The sequence below is a fragment of the Giraffa tippelskirchi genome, chromosome 7, assembly GCF_054371585.1.
Source record: "Giraffa tippelskirchi isolate mGirTip1 chromosome 7, T2T-mGirTip1v1.2.pri, whole genome shotgun sequence".
Lineage (NCBI taxonomy): Eukaryota > Metazoa > Chordata > Mammalia > Artiodactyla > Giraffidae > Giraffa > Giraffa tippelskirchi.
This window is the reverse complement of record NC_137281.1, coordinates 115,341,937-115,355,154: the sequence shown is the minus strand read 5'-3', so window position 1 is coordinate 115,355,154 and position 13,218 is coordinate 115,341,937. Positions and strand designations below refer to the sequence as shown.

The following is a 13,218-nucleotide window of genomic DNA, read 5'->3' as shown; positions in this document are numbered from 1 at the left end:
TTCTGGAAAAGAATAGTGCTGATGGTTGCACAACAACGTGAATGTACTTAAGGTCACTTAACCTAAAAATGATTAAAATGGTAAATTTTATGTTTTGTTAGATTTTAACCACAATTAAACAGTAACAATAACAAATCCATTACATGTTAATGTACATATTTTCATGATGACTATATTTGCTAAACAAACATATTAGTAAGAAGTAGCATTATTTTAGATTTTGCAAATCTCTTTAAAGATTGGCTTGATAGATGACAGCTGGATTCTAATATCTGTTTCTGTTTTCAATCAGCTACAATATGTTGCTTCAGATTGAAGTATATGAAGAAAATTTAGCCTCAAAAAGATATATAATGAAGAAGAAAAGGATTATTCTAATAGCCTTTTCAGAAAATTGTAAACAGTCTTCTTTAATACTATATCAAAACTTGATAAATGGTAGTTTATTAAAATATTGGTCAAAATATTCCAAATATTAAATATATATATATTCCAAATATTGACACACTTCACTACAGCAGAAAAGTCATATTTGGACTTTAATTAATATCACCACCAGTCTCAAGAGAAAAGTCATGAAGTACCAGGAAGATGTTAAGTGAATATAAACATTCCAAAATTCTAATTTTTGTTTGAAAATGCAAATTTTATCAATGTCAAGAAATAGTCTTGCAGTGGCAGACTCAAAACAATTTTTTTTTGACAAAATACCTACTAAATATCTGAGTAATCCTAGTTCTTGGTCCTTTAAGTAAAAATGGGGTTCTATGAAAAAAGCAAGTACTTCAATTGCATAAGTGCTTTCTCTTAAGACAATCATCATACATAAATATGCAGAAGTAGTTTATGTGTACTTCCCATTTAATCGCAAAGTTAAGAAGACATGTATTAATCTCAGCAACCTAGGAACAAAAAGGAATTTCTTTAACCTGATAAAGTGAAGTGAAGTCGCTCAGTTGTGTCTGACTCTGTGATCCCATGGACTGTAGCACTGTAGCCTACCACACTCCTCTGTCCATGGGATTTTCCAGGCAAGAGTACTGGAGTGGGTTGCCGTTTCCTTCTCCAGAGGATCTTTCCAACCCAGGGATCAAACCCGGGTCTCCTGCATTGTAGGCAGATGCTTTGCCACCTGAGCCACCAAGGAAGTTACTCAACTTGATAAAAGACTAGTAAATACTTACTTCTAATATTATAATTAATAATAAAAGAGTAAACATTTTCCCTCCAAAGACTGAAAACAAAGCAAGGATATCTGCTTTCATTGCTTCTACTCAATACTGTACTCAAGAATCTAGCTAGTGTAATAAGAGAAGAAATAAAAAGCATATGAACTGGATAGGAAAGAAAAAACTGTTTTTATTCATGGATGACAATTATAGTCACTTAAAAATTTCACAATATCTACAGAAAAAACCTCATAGAATTAATAAGTGGGTTTAGTAAGTTCACAGGATATCATGCTAATATATAAAAATATATGCAGCTAACAATTTAAAGTTGAAATATAAATAACAATATCATTTTTAAAAACATAAAATACTTAAAAAGAAATCCAAGAAAATTTGTGCAAGATTTGTATCCTGAAAACTGCAATATACTCATGAGAGAAAATTTTAAAAATGTAAATAAACAGAAAGAAAACCATATTGATGGAGCTAAAGATTTAATATTGTTAAGATGGCAATTTTCCCAAACAAGTATATAGATGTAATGCACTCTCAATCAAAATCGCAGCCTTTTTGTAGAAAATGACGAACTAACTCTGAATTATATACAGAAAAGCCAAGCATCCAGAATAATCATGTGAAATTTTTATATTTTCTTCTAAAGTTCTTTAAAATAGGCATGACTGGGACATGCCTATTTAAACTCTTTAAGCAAGAGTTTAAAACAAAGAGGCTGTCACATAGATTCTACAGACATTAAAAGACTAAAAAGAGAACACTATGAACACCATTATGCCAACAAATTCAGCAACACAGATAAATAAGACAAGTTTCTTAGCATATACACTGTATCAAAATATACACAAAGAAAGGTAGAAAATCAAATAGGTCCACCTCTAATAAACACACTAAATCTATTACAAAAAGCCTTCCCTCAAAGAAAACTCCAAGGCCAGATAATTTCAATGATGAAAACACCAAAGTCATTAATACACAAATGTTTTTCAGAAAAGAGAGGAGAGAACATCATTCATCTCATTTTATGAGGCCAAGTATTACGGGTCTAGTTGTGTCCCCTAGAAAATTAATATGTTGCAGTCCCAACCCTCAGTACCTCAGAATATAACCATATTTGGAAACAAGGGCTTTATAGAGGTGATTAAGTTAAAGTGATACTGTTAGTGTGAGGCTCTCATTTAATATGACTGCTGCCCCTAAAAGAAGAGGGAGCAGCACCAGGGGCAAGTATCTGCACAGAGAAAAGACCATCTGAGGACACAATATGAAGGCAGCCATCTGCAAGCCAAGGAGAGAGGCCTCAGGAGAAATTAAACCTGCTCACCACTTGATCTTGGACTTCTAGCCTTCAGAACTCTGAGAAAAGAAATTTCTGTTGTTTAAGATACCCAGTCTGTGGTTTTTTTGTTATGGCAGACCTAGCAAACAAATACACTAACATAAGCATAATACCAAAACCTGACAGAGAAGGTATAAAAAACTGCAGACTAAAATCTTTCATGGATAAAGGCAAAATTCTTCAGAAAACACTAACAAGTCAAGTCAATAGTATATAAAAAGAATAAAGCTTCAAATTAGAACACAGTGTTCTAAATGTAAGACCAGAAACTAAAAATCTTGGAGGAAAACACAGGCAGACACTCTTTGACATAAATCACAGCAAGATCCTTTATGACCCACCTCCTAGAGTAATGGAAATAAAAACAAAAATAAACAAATGGGACCTCATTAAGCTTAAAAGCTTTTGTACCACAAAGGAAACTATAAGCAAGGGGAAAAGAAAACCCTCAGAATGGGAGAAAATAAGAGCAAATGCAACAACTGACAAAGGATTTACTTCCAAACTATACAAGCAGCTCAATACCAGAAAACAACCCAATCAAAAAGTGGGTAGAAGACCTAAACAGACATTTCTCCAAAGAAAACATACAGATGGCTACCAAACACATGAAAAGATGTTTAATATCACTCATTATTAGAGAAATGCAAATCAAAACTACAATGAGATATCATCTCACACCAGTCACAATGGTCACCATCAAAAAGTCTACAAACAATAAATGCTGGAGAGGGTGTGGAGAAAAGGACACCCTCTTGTACTGTTGGTGGGAGTACAAACTGATGCAGCCACTATGGAGAACATAGTGATTCACACAGCCAGTATGGAGATTCCTTAAAACACTAGGAAGAAAACTATCATATGACCTAGCAATCCCACTACTGGGCAAATATCCTGAGGAAACCATAATTGAGAAAGACACATGTACATCAATGTTCACTGCAGCACTTTTTTACAATAGCTAGGACAAGGAAGTAACCTAGATCTCCATGGACAGCTGAATGGATAAAGAAGCTGCAGTACATATATACATAAAAGGAACACATTTGAGTCAGTTCTAATGAGGGGGATGAACCTAGAGTCTATTACACAGAGTGAAGTAAGAAAGAGAAAGACAAATATCATATATAAACACATATACATGGAATCTAGAAAGATGGTACTGACGATCCTACATGCAGACATAAAGAACAGACTTTTGGACACAGTGGGGAAGGAGGTGGGGGATGATTTGCAAGAATAGCACTGAAAAATATATATTACCATATGTAAAATAGATGGCCAGTGGGAATTTGCTATGTGATGCAGGGAACCTAAAGCCAGTTCTTTGTGACAGCCTAGAGGGATAGGAGGAGAAGGAAATGGCAACCCACTCCAATATTCTTGCCTGGAGAATCACAGGGATGGAGGAGCCTGGTGGGCTGCCGTCTATGGGGTTGCACAGAGTTGGACACGACTAAAGCTACTTAGCAGCAGCAGCAGCAGCAGAGGGATGGGATGGGGAGGTAAGTGAGGAGAAGGTTCAGTAGGAGGGGGACATATGTGTGCCTGGGGTCAGCTCATGTTGGTGTACGGCAGAGGCCATCACAATATTGTGGAATACTTGTTGTCTAATTAAAAATAAAACAAAAACTGAAAAAAAAAAAAAAAGAATCAAGCTTTAAGACTAAGTAGGATTGATCCCAGAAATGCAAGATTAGTTTACGATTTTAAAATCAATTGTTAATTCACTACAGTAACAGTCAAAAGGAGGAAACCTATATGATTATTTCAATAGATACAGAAAAAGCATTTGACAAAATCCAACATTTATTCCTAACATAAACTTCCAGCAAACCAAAAATAGCATGGAACTTCCCCAGATGAATATATGGCATCTATAGCATAACTAATGGTGAAAGATAGGATTGGTTCCTTTACAATGGGAACAAGGCAAATATACCATTATAACTACTTCTATTCAACATTGTATTAGAGGTCCCAGTTATTGTAAGAAGGAAAGAAAAGGAAATCAATTGTGTTAAGATGAAAAAAAGAAGTAAATTTTCTCTATTTGCAAATTAAATGATTATTAATATTAAAAAATCACAGGGAATCTATTAATAGAAAATAGTAACTAGAACCCCTAAATAAATTTAGCAAGGTCACAGGATACAGGTTCATATACAAGAATCTGCTAAAAGCAAACATTAAAGATATATTTTTATATACTAACAGCAAACTCAGAAAATGAAATTTTAAAAGCCATTCCACTTACAATAGCACCAAAAACATTATGAATAAGTCTAACAAAAGATCTTTATATTGGAAACTGCAAAACATAGTTAAAAGAAATTAAAGTATATCTAAATAAAAGAGAGAGCTACAACATTCATAGATGAGAGGACTCAACATCATTAATGTAACAATTCTCCCCAAACTGTAGTACTGGTGAAAGGATATACATATAGATCAATGACACTGCATGCAAACTCAGAAACAGACAACGTGTGTGTGTGCATATGTGTGTGGAGAGAGAGAGAGAGAGAGAAGTATTTTGACAAAAATGCCAAGTTAATTCAGTGGAGAAAGGGAGAAAGAATACTTTCCAATAAGTAGTACTGTAACAACTGGATATTGGGTACCCATATTTGTTTTAAAAAGCAAGGGGATTATCAACCCTGAAGTCACACTACATGTCAGAACTAACTCAAAATGGATCACAGTGCTATATGTAAAACCTAAAACCATAAAACTTACAGAAAAGAGTATCATGGAAAATATCTGTGTCCTTGGATTTGGCAAAGATATTTAAAGAAACATAAAGATATGAATCTAAGGAAAAACAGTCATGCCAAGGTACCAGCAGTTTTAACCATCATTGCTTTTTCATCATCAACAAAAATATCAATGTACTGAAAAAGGCAAATAAATAAAATGCTAAATTATTATGAAAACAATTTTGACTCAGGGACTCCCCTGAAAACTCTCAGAAAACCCCTCCAGGAATTCTCAGATCACACTTTGAGAATAGTTGTTTTGCAATAATTAAAAAGAATGAACTCTGATGTATGCAACAATGGATGCATCATACAGATATACTGTTGAACAAAAGAAGCCTGGAACAACAGAGAACATACCATATAATTCCACTTACATAACTTCCAAGAACAAGCTACAGTACTTCCCAGAATATGAAGTCAGAATAATGGTTAACTCTGGGGAGGGTGATGATGCGAAGGGCATCACGTATATTTTGATTTAGGTGGTGGTCTGCGTATGTTGGGCTTCCCAGGTGGCATTAGTGGTAAGGAACCTGCGTGCCAATGCAGGAGATGTAAGAACTGCAGGTTCAATCCCTGGGTCAGGTAGGTCCCCTGGAGGAGGGCATGGCAACCCACTCCAACATTCCTGCCTGGAGAATCCCATGGACAGAGAAGCCTGGAGGGCTACAATCCATGGGGTCACAAAGAGTTGGACATGACTGAAGCGATTTAGCATGCACACACTGTGTATGTTACTGTATGGATGTTATACCTCAATAAAAATACAAAAATCAATATAAACAAGTTCTTTTTTAAACAGTTTTATGTCTTTTCCCCCTTGAACTTATATTTCAATTCTACTTCCTTACAGAATATTATCCTAATGAAACATATTGCTATATTTCAAAGTCTTTTATTAAACATCCTCTAATATTTTTATGTGATATATCTAGGCACATTCTCAAGCAAGTCAGCCTTAGGGAATAATTCATAATGAAGCTAAGAATCTGGAAATTCTAGGTTGAAGATAATGGGTTATAACATTCACTTGGTATTTCATACCTGAATTGTTAAGTACATTTTTATCTGTGTATGTCATTTCACTAGAAGGTTAGTTCCTTAAAGGCAGGGATGTATCTTGAGTCTTCATAGCAAGAGACTTGGCATGCAGCAGGTCATGGATCACTGGTTCATTTTCTCATTCACTCATGCAACAAAGATTTCTTTATCATTTATGTGTTATGTACTTGCTAGACTCTGGCTGCATAATGATGTGTAGGTACAGGGCTCAGTATATTCCTGTTGATAACTGATAATTATCAGCTATATTTCAGAAAGAGGATAATTCTCTTTTCTTCTGAACTCCAAGTGCAGGAGCACTACAAGTCTGATTAACCCTGTTGTAAAAATGGGGACATCAAGATACAGAAATCAATTAACTGCCTCACTTAGGGTCACGAACTTTGTCATGAGCCGAGTGAGGATTAAAACCCTTACAGGTTTTTTCCTGGACTTGAGGTGCTATGGGAATTCATTCAGATTGACTGGAGTTCATATTTCATTTAAATGCTCTCATTTCACTTCTCTGACTCATATTTCAGGCCCTGCTGTCTGAATCAGTTGACTTCCATTTTAGACACTGTCAAGATAAATTAGCCACTGAGGGTCCATGACACGATCTGAAGCAGAAGTGCTCTTAGTAGAAAATATATAAACAGGTTTACTTTCAATATAGTGTAGCACTTTTTTAGAGAACCTATTTTTTTTTTTTTACTATAAATAAAGTGGGAATAACAAACCTGAGTGAATTTTGAAAGCATTTAAAATTTTTTGATTTTACTATACAGCCTCAGGCAAGCGTAGCCAAAGAAAGGTAGGTAACAGTAAATATCTCTGTCTCTCACAATGCATCTACAAACCATTCTGCTGAATAAGATCTGGCATGTTACTGACTAGGAGCAGAGATAGGGTGTAACAATTCTGATGAGACATAAACTTGTATCAGATACAGCCTCCATTTTTGCTGTAATCATCCATCTATAACCTGGCCTGTTCAGCAGATAAGGTATGTTATTAATAAAGCCTACTGTACCACAAGTGCCTTGCCCTACATGGTGTCATTACTGTTGGAAACTGTAATTGTCTCAAACAATGGCCTCTGTGAAAAGGGGTGATTATGTTATGAGCTGTATAAAGATCAAAATAATTTAGACTATTAATGGTAGCTGTTTGTGAAGGATTAAAACATGGGTTGTGCAGCAGAGTTAATGACTCGGCCTTATTTTTAAGTTTTACTTCCATTCTGGTTCCTGCGAGATAATGTGGAATTTCATGCCAAGACTTGTTGGAGAAACAAAGTTCCCCCAATAGAATGTAAACCCATTGAAGGCAGGTAACTCTGACTATTCACGTTTCCCCAGCACATAACACAATACTTGCAAGAGAATCAACACTGAATATTTGTTCAATGAAAAAAATGAATGAATTTGAGTACAGAAAAGAAATAGAACAAGTTTTAGGTTTGAACCATTATCAGAGTTCCTGCAGGTTGTGGCTTGGAAAAATAGAGGAGGATCCAGTCTCTAGGAGATCAGTACTCATGGGGAGGGAAAGGCTGAAATGGAAGCAGTCTGAAACCAAATAGCTGAGGATACCATGTGGCACTCACCCATTGCTGAGCCAGACAGAAAAGTTCTGGGTACAGGATCCTGATAGGAAAGAAAAAGCTTGCCCATGATCCTTACCTCTCCACCCTCACCTGATAGGATTTAGACAAGTTCTTTCATCTTTGAATCTGGATTCTCCAAAGACAACAGACAGGGCTTTGGATCTCCTCTAATTCCCACTAGTGGAGTGCTAGGTGCAACAGCCTACAAGAGACGGCTTGTGGCTTAGGGACCACTGTGAGGGGCTAGGACAAGAGCCAGGTCTTAAGATAGGTAGACAGACAGAGGCCAAGTCCTGAAATGGAGGTGGGTTACCTCTCCATTGCACTAGCAAGGATAGAATATGAAGGAAGATTTAAAAATTTAGAACTCATAAAGGAGAGTAGATACACAAATACTTTGAAGTAGAGAAAAAGAAAAATGAATGAAACTTTTGCGATCTAAGCCACAACCAATTTTCCTAATTTTTTTCTGACAAAATTTGATGATGATTATACCCTCCTGCTCATGGAAGGTAATTTCTCATCCTGGCGTGTGGGGTGGATTATGTTTGGTATCATTCTTTCCACAAATAATTAGTTTACAATGTGTGTTTCACTTAACTCTGTGCAGTGGGACTCAGTTCTACTAGAGGACTCTAGAAACAGTTAACCTTCCTTTATCATGAAAGAGACACGTTGGAAAGAAGTGGGAGACAATATCCCTGTATGTTGGATGCCCTTGACTGCACTTGACGCCAAGAAGTGCTAAAGCTATCATGGTGCCTTGAAGGGAGATGCCAGGAGAAACTACCACCGTCTGAAGATGTCAGACTAGAAAGAAATCTACTTGGGTCCTCAGTGACATATTTGAAAGTGAAAATTGCTCAATTGTGTCCGACTCTTTGTGACCCCATGGACTATATAGTCCATGGAATTCTCCAGGCCAGAATACTGAAGTGGGTAGCCCTTCCCTTCTCCAGGGGATCTTCCCAGCCCAGGGATTGAACCCAGGTCTCCTGCACTGCAGGTAGATTCTTTACCAGTTGAATCACAAGAGAAGCCCAAGAATACTGGAGTGAGTAACCTAACCCAACTCCAGTGGATCTTCCTGACCCAGGAATCGAACCGGGGTCTCCTGCATTGCAGGTGGATTCTTTACCAACTAGCTGTGAGGGAAGCCTGGTGACATACTTGAGTTACTCAATTAACCAATAAATACACCAACTTTTTCCAAACTTCTTATTTCATAGGATAATAAATTCCTTATTTTTCAAAAGTCACCTCTAGTCTGGTTTTCTATGCTTGCACTTTCGTTGATAGCTTGACTTTTCTAGTAAAGGTGAGAGTGCATATTATGAATGAGAAATGTAGGACTTGAAAAATCTGAAAGATACTTCAGCTTTTACCCATAGACTCCATCTTTTTCTCCCTTCCCCACTCTTACTGGACTCAGACAAGGGCCAGGAGACACAGGATTGGATGCAAAGGGACCTCTCTCTTCTCAAGACTTAGTCTCTGTTTTTGGCTCAAGCTCACTGGGTTTGAGTCTTTCCCTGAGGACATGTTCTGTCTCAGGAAGCTCTTCATTCACTCCAGTCAACAGGCTTCTGGCGACTTGCCCCATAATTCCACAGACATATGCACACATGTCTGAACCCCAAGCCACAGCTTAGGCTCAAGTGGGGAGCTCCAAGCATAGCACCATTCTGTACCAATCTCTAACAATGCTTTGTGGCTCTTGAGCAGAAATTACAGAATAAAAATGGTCAAGATTAATGATGGGAACTGGCACAGGCACGGGATAAGATCTGGAATGCAGGATTTAGCATGGACTCTTGAACAACAGGTTCGAACTGCATAGGTCCACTTATACATGGTTTGTTTTTTTTTTTAATTTTTCAATAAATGTGCATAACTCTTATGAGGACCACACAGCACCAAGCTTAGAACTCCACAACTAGAGTTAGTGTCAATATATGCGTAATTAAATTTAACTTAAATGACCAGGTGGTCAGCTGAAGATCAAATGGTTTCCTTTTACAGACTCTTCCGTCCAGAGTGGTCGTTCAACCAGGACCACCACCTTCCCCCTGCAAAACGAAATGTTCAATATTTTCACCTCCTTATTCAAGTTTATTTTTAAACTTTGAGATTGGGAGTAGTAACAATAGTTTTATTTAACTTACCAGGAAGAAAGGAAGACACAAAGAGATGATGGGACTTGGCTATGGTCCCAGAGGGCATCGTGGCAGCGCTAGGATGGTCTCTAAGTCCCTGGGGGCTCTCAAGTCATTGTTCTGATGTCCCTGTATGTAATTGTTTTGACAGTAATTTCCCTGGTTCTCTCTCACTAGTCCGCTAATCACGCATGTCAATCACATCCATGAACGCCATGGGCCTAGGGTCAGCCACCGTCTCAGGAGGATGTAATTCAAAAGAGAAAACAAGGCACCACACAGCACTGTCTCCTTCCAGCGTGTATGTCAGTTGTGGCTTCATGGGTATGACAATTGTGTGCAGGAGATGTTGTTCCCCCCTCACCCCTCCGGAGGGAGAGAGGATGTATCAAGTGTTCTGACCACAACTAAGAATCAATGAGAAATCCAGCAGTTGAACATCCTCCGAGTAGAGAATACGCAAGGATATGGGAAGAGTTCTCCACCCAATCTCTAAAGCATCAAGAGAGCTGTCCTTTCTTCCTCCTCAACCACAGTCTCTGTAGCTTCACTCAAAGTCTGTTAAGCGAGTCTTGAGAGTGGTGGAGGCTTAGCTTGAACCTTGACACAGATGCTAATTACGCTTCTCCTACAGCCCATCGGGCGTCCTTCCTCATTTCACTTTCACTTTGGAGAACAGTACCGAGGGGCCCAGAAAGCAGAGTCCGGGCCCGGACTTGGAGAAGGCCCCAGGAGCCGCGCGCTAGCGGCCGGGAGGGCGGGGCGGACAGCGGAGCGGACGCGGGGCTGAGAGTGTTCGTGTGAGGCGTGGATTCTGGAATGTGCGTGTGCGCGGCCCCCGAGCACCGCCCGCGCGGCGCCGATTGGCCGGGGGTGCGCGTCGGGGGAAACCTTTGGCTAATCTCCTGCCACTCAGCCGGGTCGACGTCGGCGCCCGGCCGCAGCGCCCCGCGCGGAAGGACAAATAGTCCCAGCGGCGGTGCCGCGCGCCCCTCCAAAGCTCTGCTTGCCCCGCCCGGGGCTGCCGGGGCCCAGAGGCCCGCGCGGCAGAGGAGGGGCGGCTTCCAAGGCTCCTCGACCCCCGCCCCCTCTTCGCCATCGGATGGGTGGATTGCGCTCCCTCGGGAAGAGTAATTGGATTCCGGGCTCCCTCCAGCCGGGATCAGCGGAAATCAGAGGCTGAGCCTGCGGTGGGAGGGGCGGCTGGGTAGAAGCCGCCTGGGAGGGAAAGTTGCTGAAAGCACCACTTTGCCTTGAAGTGTCGGCGTTCCTGGTTCTGTGCAGGCCGCGCCAGAAAGCTGAGTGGTAGCGAAGCATCAGTGAAGATTGTGCCCCCCGTCCGCTTTTCCGCCTGGCATGGGGCTCCCGCCCTCTCCAAGAGATCATCGTTCTGAAGTTCACCTGGTTGCCGATCCCTGGGAAGAGAAACTATTTTGGAAGCTTTGAGACTTTTAGCCACCACCACTTCGTGTTTCTCTCAGAGCTCTCCTTGGAGCTGAGATGGTGAAAGAACCCTATCCAGTCTGGGACTGGAGATATGTCTTCTTAACGCAGTAACTCTGGAGAAAGCAACATTCTTACCAGAATCCTCTGGGAAAGAAGAATATCTTAAGCCCTCGCTTTAGCAGTCGTAAACTTCCCTAATTCTCTTTTCCTTGCGGAGGTGGAGCAAAAGTGCGAACTTGAAGCAGAATTTTTGGCTGAAATCATAGGAATGTTCTAGGAATTTAAGAGAGTAGCGCAGCCCTCTTGTGATTCCCCCCTTCCCCATCTCATTTACTGCATTTCATTCATTCGCTCATCATCAAACAATCTTTAACCGGGGACTTTCTATGTGCCAGACTCTTTGTACTTACCAAGGATACATCAGTGAATAAAACAAGTACCTGCGCGCGGGAATCTTATACTTCCTCCAGTGGGGAGACAGCCAGTAAATTTACAAACACAGATATACGATACAATGTCATGTAGTGATCAGTGCTGTGAAGACAAAGGACTGAGAAGGATGCAGGCGGAAGTAGTGAGTTTATATTTTAACGAAGTTGATCTAGAAGGACCTCTTTGATGAAGTCATGTTTAAATAGTGCTCTGAATGAAATGAGGGAGAAAGCCAAGCAAAAGTCTTGGGGAAGAATTTTCTACGCAGAGACAAGAGCAAGTGCAGAAATGCAGAGGCAAGACAGTAGGTGAGTTTGAGTTACTAGTGTGAAGACTGTGCAGAGAGTAGAAAGAACAGTTGGAGATGGTATTTCTGACTTCCTTCCAGCTCTGCATCAATCACATGCCAGAATAATCATTCTAAATCTTTACTTTTGGCATATCTCTTCATGCTTCAATAATTTCATGGCTGTATTTTTCTAGTACATTAAATTTACTGTTCTGACTGATTTTTTTCTGTTCCGGTCTAGTTCCCTCTTATGCTATAAACCACTCCTCAATCTTACCCTTTCAATTTTAGTTGGATCTGCCCCTCAAGTACATTCATATTCACTTATTCCTTTGTTTTAGATTGGCCAAAAAGATCTTACGGAAAACACAAGTGGACTTTTTGGCCAACCCAATATATGTGTGTGTGTGTGTGTTTGTATCTACCCTCAGACAACTTGGTATTAATTCAGTAAGGATCTGTTGCAAGTGACATAAAGTCCAACTCAAATTGGCTTAAATAGGGAAGAAAATTTATTGGTTCATGTAACTGAAAAGTTCAAGATGGTTTTGTTAAACATGGCTTGGATGAAGAGTTCAAATTATGTCATCAAGATTGGGGTTCTCCCTGAAATATTGGCTATTTCCTCTGTCATTGGTTCATTCTCAAGCTTCACGAATCAGCAGCCTGCAGCTCTAGGCTCACACTATCCTCACTACCAGTGAAAGTTGTGTCCATCCCTAAACCAGCCACTGTTGCCCAGAGAAAAAGATACACAGATTGTCCTGGTCTGAATCAGAAGCCCATACCAGAAGTTCAGCCTATTAATAACACATGAATAGCACAAGATGATTCCACTTTGGAAAATGGGAGTATGGTTATCAGAGGAAGGCTGGGTATGTCCTTGGTAATGGAAACAGCAGACATACAACTTATCCCTGTTCTTCTGTTGATGTCCCCAAGCATTCCTCTTCTACA

General features: G+C 39.7%; 1 protein-coding gene across 4 annotated transcripts in view; it reads right to left on the bottom strand.

Moving 5' to 3' along the window:
• ZNF280D (zinc finger protein 280D) overlaps positions 1–10,925 on the bottom strand; it is a 329,643-nt gene extending 318,718 nt beyond the window's left edge. For all 4 annotated transcript variants that reach the window (XM_081510173.1, XM_081510163.1, XM_081510185.1 and 1 more), the window contains exon 1: positions 10,104–10,925. The gene's annotated coding sequence lies outside the window, so the exon portion shown is untranslated. The remainder of the gene's footprint in view (positions 1–10,103) is intronic.
• Positions 10,926–13,218: the final 2,293 nt, after the last annotated feature.